Raw genomic sequence first — 9,910 nt, 5'->3', positions numbered from 1 at the left:
ACTCCCCACCCTCACACACACACACTGTACCCCATCCAACTCCCCACTCTCACACACACACTGTACCCCATCCAACTCCCCACCCTCACACACACATTGTGCCCCATCCAACTCCCCACCCTCACACACACACTGTACCCCATCCAACTCCCCACCCTCACACACACACACTGTACCCCATCCAACTCCCCACCCTCACACACACATTGTGCCCCATCCAACTCCCCACCCTCACACACACACTGTACCCCATCCAACTCCCCACCCTCACACACACACTGTACCCCATCCAACTCCCCACCCTCACACACACACTGTACCCCATCCAATTCCCCACCCTCACACACACGCTGTACCCCATCCAACTCCCCACTCTCACACATACACTGTACCCCATCCAACTTCCCTCCCTCACACACACACACTGTACCCCATCCAACTCCCCACCCTCACACACACACTGTACCCCATCCAACTCCCCACCCTCACACACACACTGTACCCCATCCAACTCCCCACCCTCACACACACACACTGTACCCCATCCAACTCCCCATCCTCACACACACACTGTACCCCATCCAACTCCCCACCCTCACACACACACACAGTACCCCATCCAACTCCCCACCCTCACACACACACTGTACCCCATCCAACTCCCCACCCTCACACACACACACGCTGTACCCCATCCAACTCCCCACTCTCACACATACACTGTACCCCATCCAACTCCCCACCCTCACACACACACACTGTACCCCATCCAACTCCCCACCCTCACACACACACTGTACCCCATCCAACTCCCCACCCTCACACACACTGTACCCCATCCAACTCCCCACCCTCACACACACACACTGTACCCCATCCAACTCCCCATCCTCACACACACACTGTACCCCATCCAACTCCCCACCCTCACACACACACACAGTACCCCATCCAACTCCCCACCCTCACACACACACTGTACCCCATCCAACTCCCCACCCTCACACACACACACTGTACCCCATCCAACTCCCCACCCTCACACACACACACACTGTACCCCATCCAACTCCCCACCCCCACACTGTACCCCATCCAACTCCCCACCCTCACACACACACTGTACCCCATCCAACTCCCCACCCTCACACACACACACTGTACCCCATCCAACTCCCCACCCTCACACACACACTGTACCCCATCCAACTCCCCACCCTCACACACACACTGTGCCCCATCCAACTCCCCACCCTCACACACACACTGTACCCCATCCAACTCCCCACCCTCACACACACACTGTACCCCATCCAACTCCCCACAAGTCACCTATTGAGAACAGGACAGGCACTCTCCTGTTCGGAAGTGTGATGTACTGCAGGATGGTCACCAGATAAACCTGTTTGGAGTTAGTTTTAAATTTAGCTCAATTCTCTAAGGGCCCAGGTTAGGTTTGAACTGCTGCTTTGTGGGCTATTGTCTTGTGCTGTATCCAGGGCTTTGCTGCCTCTGGCCAATACCTTGCCTGTTAAATCACAGCTCTGTTTCTGAAGATGTTTAGTTGTATTTGGTGTTGGAAGGATTGGAGAGACTGGCACTATAGAATGCTGCATTAGGTATTAATATCACAGGTTAAGTACAGACCAGTTCACTGCATCAAACTGCCTTCACAAAACAAGAAATAACCATGGGCACAGCCGCAGGAAACCTGATTCTCAATTGACACAAGAGCACTATAAATAGGAGCAGCAGTCGGCCAGCCGGCCCGTCGAGCCTGCTCCACAATTCAATAAGATCATTTCTGATCTGATTACCGTCTGACTCCCACTTTTCTCTCAGTCACGGCCACCAACCGCATCCCCCGTCCCCCCGTCCATATCGCTTGATTCCCCCATCGATCAAAAGAAAGCCCACCAACACCTCTACTTCCTCAGAAGGCTAAGGAAATTTGACATGTCCACTACAACTCTCACCAACATTTACAGATGCACCATAGAAAGCATTCTTTCTGGTTGTATCACAGCTTGGTATGGCTCCTGCTCTGCCCAAGACCGCAAGGAAGTACAAAAGGTCGTGAATCTAGCCCAATCCATCACACAAACCAGCCTCCCACCCATTGACTCTGTCTACACTTCCCACTGCCTCGGCAAAGCAGCCAGCATAATTAAGGACCCCACACACACAGGACATTCTCTCTTCCACCTTCTTCCATCGGAAAAAAGATACAAGTCTGAGGTCACGTACCAACCGACTCAAGAACAGCTTCTTCCATGCTGCCGTCAGACTTTTGAATGGATCTACTTTGCATCAAGTTGATCTTTCTCTACACCCTAGCTATGACTGTAACACTACATTCTGCACTGTCTCCTTTCCTTCTCTATGAACGGTATGCTTTGTCTGTGTAGCGCACAAGAAACAATACTTTTCACTGTATGCTAATACATGTGACAATAATAAATCAAATCGAATCAATAAGCTGGTCTCATTCAGCCTTGAATATGTTCAGTGAGCCCGACCGCTGTCTCGGGATAAGATGCACAGGGTAAGAGGTCTCTGTTGGAGAATCGGTGTGGAGTCAATGGGCCGAATGGCCTCCTACTGCACTGTGAAGGGATTCTATGATTCTCATGTAACTTCTGTAAAATTCTGTTGAAAAAAGGTGGTTTCAAAGTCTAGTTTCTCCCCGGGACATCAGGGGTCGATCCAACTCCAGGAGATTCCTCTTCCTTAGGCAGTCCCTCGGAGTCGAGGGTGACTTGCTTCCTCACTGAAGAGGAGGCCTAAGGGGATTGAGAAGTGCAACGTGAAGCTGACAGTCACTGTCACAGTTGGGACACACAGTGGTCGGAGGGGCAGGTGGGTAGGGTGCCCGGGTGAGTAGGGGTGGGTGGGTTTGCCCGGCTGGGCGGGGGTGTGGGGTGCTCAGGTAGATGGGGTGCCTGGTTGGGAGGGGTGGGTGGGTGCACGGTGGGGTGGGGATGGGATGCCCGGGTGGTTGGGGTACCCAGCTGAGTGGGGTGCCCAGGGAGGTAGGGGTAGGTAGGGGTGCCCAGCTGAGTGGGGTGCCTGGATGGGTGGGTTGCCCTGGTCAGTGGGGGTGTGCCCGGGTCGGCGGGAGTGGGTGGGGTGGACGGTTGGGTGGGGGTGCCTGGGTGGGTGGGGGTGCCCGGGTTTCCACACCGCAGCTCCTCTCGTTCATAGAATCATAGAAACCCTACAGTGCAGAAGGAGGCCATTCGGCCCATCGAGTCCGCACCGACCACAATCCCACCCAGGCCCCACCCCCACACATTTACCCGCTAATCCCTCTAACCTATGCATCCCAGGACTCTAAGGGGCAATTTTTAACCTGGCCAATCAACCTAACCCGCACATCTTTGGACTGTGGGAGGAAACCGGAGCACCCGGAGGAAACCCACGCAGACACGAGGAGAATGTGCAAACTCCACACAGACAGTGACCCAAGCCGGGAATCGAACCCAGCACCCTGGAGCTGTGAAGCAGCAGTGCTAACCACTGTGCTACCGTGCCGCCCTGTAGTAGACACTTGGTATCAGCTTGCTCTCTGCGGTGAAACGCGAGGTATTCCGCTCCTGGAAAGGTCTGGGCTGTTCCTCCCCATCTCCAAAAGTGAAAGCTATTCCCCTAGAAACAGCCTCTGATTCGAGTCCTGCTCGGGCCTCAGGTGTGGCTCAGTGGGAGTGCTGTCACCTCTGAGTCAGCAGGTGGTGGGTTCAAATCCCACTCTGGAGCCCACACTCCAGCCAGACACTGCCTGGTGTTGCACTGAGGGAGCGCCCGTACCCACACACTCATAGCTGCTTACGTCAGAGATTCCCACACTCTGGTTCCACCTCCCCGCAAGGCAGTAATTACTGTGCCTCACTACAAATAACAAAATAACCTGACTGCCGCTGAAACCAATTAGTCACCATTAGAAACACCACCACCCACTGCCGCTGAGAGACAAACACGGGGGAACTGAGGACAAAACTCAGCGCAAAGGCAGAAGAGATAAATCAGTAAACAGCGCAGGAGGGAGCCATTCAGCCCATCATGGCTGTGCTAACTCTTTAGCGGGGAGGGGGTTTTCTAATCAGTCCCCTACCCTGTACTGGGGAGTTTATCGAATTCCTTTCTGAATAAAGCTGTTTTGGAATCTGCTTCCCTCGCTCTTTTCATTCGGCACGTTCCAGATCACAGCAACCCCATCACACGGGTGGGATTCGCCAGTCTCGCTGGCAGTGCAGCCCCTCCCGTGGGTTTCCCGGCAGCGTGGGGTGTGGCTTCATTGGGAAATCCCATTGACAGCGGCGGGACTGGAGAATCCCGCAGCCAGCGAACTGTGTGCCACCTCCCGCTGCCAGGAAACAAGCGGCTGGGGGGGCTGGAGAATTCCCCTCAATGTTTCCTTGCGTCACCTCTGCTTCTTTTGCCAATCTTCACCAACATGTAACCAGACTGTACGCTTAAACGCAGAATACACAGCCCAACATCTCACTTAGTGTTGCTGGCAACGGTCATCACAGAATCCTACAGTGCAGAAGAGGCCCTTTGGCCCATCGAGTCTGCATCGACGTACGAGTTGCACTGACCTGCCCACCCAATCCCACTTGCCAACACTTGGCCCGTAGCCCTGAACGTTACGACGTGCCAAGTGCTCATTCAGGTACTTTTTAAAGGGTGTGAGGCTTCCTGCCTCCACCACCCTCCCAGGCAGCGCATTCCAGACCCTCACCACCCTCTGGGTAACAAAGATGCAGCCCAACCGTGATCTAACCAGATGGTGGAACAGCCTCCTCCCCCAGCCTGATGTTTACTCCAGACATGGGAATGGGTCCCGTGTGAGTTAACAAATGGGTCCCACTAGTGAGTGTACGCAGCCTGAACAGATCAGGAATTCTGGCGCCGCAAAGAGAATCCATTTATAAAACTGTTCCTCTCCAATATTTGATTCACATCGTACTGATGTAGAAACATAGAAACATAGAAAAACTACAGCACAAACAGGCCCTTCGGCCCCACAAGCTGTGCCGAACACATCCCTACTAGACCTACCTATAACCCTCCATCCTATTAAGTCCCATGTACTCATCCAGGAGTCTCTTAAAATACCCTACTGAGTTCGCCTCCACCACCACTGACAGCAGCCGATTCCACTCGCCCACCACCCTCTGTGTGAAAAACTTACCCCTAACATCTCCCCTGTACCTACCCCCAGCACCTTAAACCTGTGTCCTCTCATAGCAGACATTTCCACCCTGGGAAAAAGCCTCAGAGAGTCCACCCGATCTATGCCTCTCAACATCTTATACACCTCTATTAGGTCTCCTCTCATCCTTCGTCTCTCCAAGGAGAAAAGACCGAGCTCCCTCAGCCTATCCTCAGAAGGCATGCCACTCAATCCAGGCAACATCCTTGTAAATCTCCTCTGCACCCTTTCAATCTTTTCCACATCCTTCCTATAGTGAGGTGACCAGAACTGAGCACAGTACTCCAAGTGGGGTCCGACGAGGGTCTTATATAGCTGCATCATTATCCCCGGACTCCTAAACTCAATCCCTCGATTGATGTGAGTGCAGCTTCTCAGTATTTACAAAGTGCTCAGTGCTGGGACCCTGAAAGCTGGATTCAGAATCGACATTCTCTCTCTGGCCTCTGGTTTATACCACACGAGAGTGGCCGTCCTGCCACATCCAGTCGTGAATGGTGGTGGACAATTGAACAACTCACTGGAGGAGGAGGTTCCATCCCCATCTGAACAAACAAATTAGAAGCAGGAGTAGGGTAGGCCAATCAGCCCCTCGAGCCTGCTCCGCCATTCAATAAGATCGTGGCTGATCTGATTGTAACCATGACTCCACATTCCTGCCTGCCCCTGATAACCTTTCACCCCCTTGTTAGTCAATCCTTAATGATGGAGGAGCCCAGCACATCAATGCAAAAGATAAGGCTCAAGCATTCGCAACAATCTTCAGCCAGAAGCGTCGAGTGGATGATCCATCTCGGCCTCCTCTGGAGGTCCTCAGCGTCACAGGTGTCAGTCTTCAACCAATTCGATTCACTCCACATGATATCAGGAAACTACTGAAGGTACTGGATTCTGCAAAGGTTACGGGCCCTGACAATGTTCTAGTACTGAAGACTTGTGCGCCAGAACTTGCTGTGCCCCTAGCCAAGCACTTCCAGTACAGTTACAACACTGGCATCTACTCAAAAATGTGGAAAATTGCCCAGGTATGTCCTGTACACAAAAAGCAGGACAAATCCATTTTTGTAGGAATAATAGCAAAATGGACTATTATTTAAATGGTAAAAAATTGCAGCATGCTGCTGTGCAAAGGGAGCTAGGTGTGCTTGTACAAGAATCACAAGGAGTTGGTTTGCAGGTGCAGCAGCTAATTAAGAAGGTAAAGGGAATTTTGTCCGTCATTGCTAGAGGGGTGGAGTTTAAAAACAGCGAGGTTATGTTGCATAGGGTGCTGGTGAGGCCACACCTGGAGTACTGTGTATAGTTTTGGTCTCCTTACTTGAGAAAGGATATCCTGGCACTGGAGGGGGTGCAGAGGAGATTCACTAGGTTGATTCCGGAGTTGAGAGGGTTGGGTTATGAGGAGAGACTGAGTAGACTGGGGCTATACTCATTGGAATTCAGAAGAATGAGGGGAGATCTTATAGAAACATATAAGATTATGAAGGGAATAGATAAGATAGAAGCAGGGAAGTTGTTTCCACTGGCGGGTGAAACTAGAACTAGGGGGCATGGCCTCAAAATAAGGGGGGAGCAGATTTAGGACTGAGTCGAGGAGGAACTTCTTCACATAAAGGGTTGTGAATCTGTGGAATTCCCTACCCAGTGAAGCAGTTGAGGCTACCTCATTGAATGTTTTTAAAGGCAAAGATAAATTTTTGAACAGTAAAGGAATTAAGGGTTATGGTGAGCGGGCGGGTAAGTGGAGCTGAGTCCACAAAAAGATCAGCCATGATCTTATTGAATGGCGGAGCAGGCTCGAGGGGCCAGATGGCCTACTCCTGCTCCTAGTTCTTATCTTCTTAAATCCAACCCGGCCAATTACCGCACAATCAGTCTACCCTCGATCATCAGTAAAGGGATGGAAGGGGTCATCAACAGCGCTATCAAGTGGCACTAACTCAGCAATAACCTGCTCACTGACGCTCAGTTTGGGTTCCACCAGGGTCACTCAGCTCCTGACCTCATTGCAGCCTTCGACAACACGGACAAAGGAGCTGAACTCCAGAGGTGAGGTGAGAGTGACGGCCCTTAACATCAAGACAGCATTTGGCCAAGTGTAGCATCAAGGAGCCCAAACAAAACTGGAGTCAATGGGTATCGGGGGGCAAACATTCCGTTTGTTGGAGTGATACCCGGCACAAAGGAAGGTGGCTGTGGCGGTTGGAGGTCAGTCATCTCAGCTCCAGGACATCACTGCAGGAGTCCCTCAGGGTTAGTGTCCGAGACCCAACCATCTTCAGCTGCTTCATCAATGACCTTCCCTCCATCATAAGGTAAAAAGTTGAGATGTCCGCTTACTACAAAGGGTTGTGAACGTAGCCCAGTCCATCACACAAACCAGTCTCCCATCCACTGACTCTGTCTACACTTCCCACTGCCTCAGGAAAGCAGCCAGCATAATAAAAGGACCCCACTCACCCTGGACACTCTCTCTTCCTCCTTCTTCCGTCGGGTAAAAGATACAAAAGTCTGAAAACATGTACCAACCGACTCGAGAACAGCTTCTGCTGTCCTCAGACTTTTGAATGGGCCTATTATATATTAAGTTGATCTTTCTCTTCACCCTATCTGTAATTGAAACACTATATTCTGCACCCTCTCTTTTCCTTCTCCCCTATGTTCTCCATGAACGATATGTTTTGCCTGTATAGCGCGCAAGAAACAATACTTTTCACTGTATCCCAATACATCTGACAATAATACATCAAATCGATTCAAAACACCATTCACAACTCCTCACATATTCAAGCAGTCCATGTAAATATGCAGCAAACCTGGACCTCATTCAGATTTGAGCAGGTAAGTAGCAATTAACATCCATGTCACACAAGTGGCAGGCAGTGACCATCTCCAAGAAAAGAGAATCTAACCATCTCCCCTTAGCATTCAATGGCATTTCCCCAACTGAATTTCCCATTATCAATATCCTTATTGACAAGAAACTAAACTGGACTAACCATGTGAATACTGCGGCTACAAGAGCAGGTCAGAGGCTGGGAATCCTGCGGCGAGGAACTCGCCCCCCAACTCCCCAAAGCCTGTTCACCATCTACAAGTCACAAGTCAGTGGTGTGAGGGAATACTCCCCATTTGTCTAGATGGGTGCAGCTCCAACAACACTCAAGAAACTCAACACATCCAGGACAAAGCACCCCATCCACTTTCTTTAACCTTCACTCCTTTCAGTATCAGCACACAGTAGCAGCAACATATACCATCTACAAGATTCACTGTAGCAATTCACCAAGACCCCTTAGCCAACCCCTTCCAAACCCACAACCACTACCACCTGGAAGGACAAGGGCAGCAGATACCTGGGAACACCAGCACCTGGAGGTTCCCCTCCGAGCCACTTACCATCCTGACTTGTTGCCGTTCCTTCACTGTCGCCGGGACAAAATTCTGGAATTCTCTCCCTAACAGCAGTGTGGGTGAACTGCAGCGGGTTCAAGGCGGCGGCTCACCACCACCTTCTCAAGGGTAATTAAGGATGGGCAATAAATGCTGGCCCAGCCAGCGACACCCACATCCCTTGAAAAAATTTTTTTAATGAAGGCCGTAGGTTGCGACAGAGTTTAGCACGAGTGATCGTGACTTCCTCACAGAACTGGAAAGCCCCTACGCAGAGCTCAAGAATGTGAGCTACATGATCTGCCCAGGGAATAGGCCAGCACGTAAACTCACAGAGGTTCACCAAATCAACAGGAAAAATCACCTCCTCTTGACTTTAAATTGCTCTAAATAGTGAACAAAACAAACCGCAGTAAGAGAGAAGGAGACGCAATAGACTGAGGCAGACAGACAGGGAGTATACACATGGGCTTTACTTTATAGCTCCTGCCTGTTCTACCAGTTTTGCCTTTGCACTATAGGAGCATGAGAAAGAAGAGCAGGAGCAGGCCATTCAGCCCCTCAAGCCTGTTCTGCCATCTAATGGCCAATCCGATTGTGCTTTCAACTGCATTTATCTGAATAGATTTGATTTATTGTCACATGTATTAACATACAGTGAAAAGTATTGTTTCTTGCGCGCTATACAGACAAAGCATACTGTTCATAAAGAAGGAAACGAGAGAGTGCAGAATGTAGAGTTACAGTCATAGCTAGGGTGTAAAGAAGGATCAACTTAATGCAAGGTAAGTCCATTCAAAAGTCTCTTGGCAGCAGGGAAGAAGCTGTTTTTGAATCGGTTGGTACGTGACCTCAGACTTTTGTATCTTTTTCCCCAATGGAAGGAGGCGGAAGAGAGAATATCCGGGGTGCGTGGGGTCCTTAATTATGCTGGCTGCTTTGCCGAGGCAGCGAGAAGTGTAGACAGCCTGCCCACATTCTCCACCCCATACCCATCCCAATAACCCTCAACCCCCTTGTTGATCAAATATCTATTCTCTGACTTCGTCTCCCTGAGGAAGAGAATTCCAAAGAGGGAAGGAATTCCTCCCCACCTCCGTTCTAAGTGCGAGGCTTCTTATTTTGAAACCATGCCACCCTCGCCCCGCCCCGATTCCAGGTGAATGGAATCGCCGGAAAATTTTCCTTTCGCTTATGGAGATTGTAAATCAATTCCACGCGGTTGCTAAGTATGCAATTCTCAAACTACATCTGGACAGGCACAGCTCGCTTGGGACCTGCTCCAGGTCGCTTAATTCCTGG

The 9,910-nt window shown here is 50.8% G+C and overlaps 1 protein-coding gene across 1 annotated transcript in view; it reads right to left on the bottom strand.

The window, feature by feature from the left end:
• Nucleotides 1–8,697, bottom strand: part of tnip1 (TNFAIP3 interacting protein 1) — a gene marked incomplete at its 3' end in the record, with an annotated part of 60,124 nt that extends 51,427 nt beyond the window's left edge. The window contains exon 1 of the mRNA XM_078206775.1: nt 8,615–8,697. The remainder of the gene's footprint in view (nt 1–8,614) is intronic.
• Between the last annotated feature and the right edge of the window lie 1,213 nt (nt 8,698–9,910).

The sequence above is a fragment of the Mustelus asterias genome, unplaced genomic scaffold (genome assembly GCF_964213995.1).
Source record: "Mustelus asterias unplaced genomic scaffold, sMusAst1.hap1.1 HAP1_SCAFFOLD_1770, whole genome shotgun sequence".
Taxonomy (NCBI): domain Eukaryota; kingdom Metazoa; phylum Chordata; class Chondrichthyes; order Carcharhiniformes; family Triakidae; genus Mustelus; species Mustelus asterias.
This window is presented reverse-complemented; position numbering and strand designations above follow the sequence as displayed.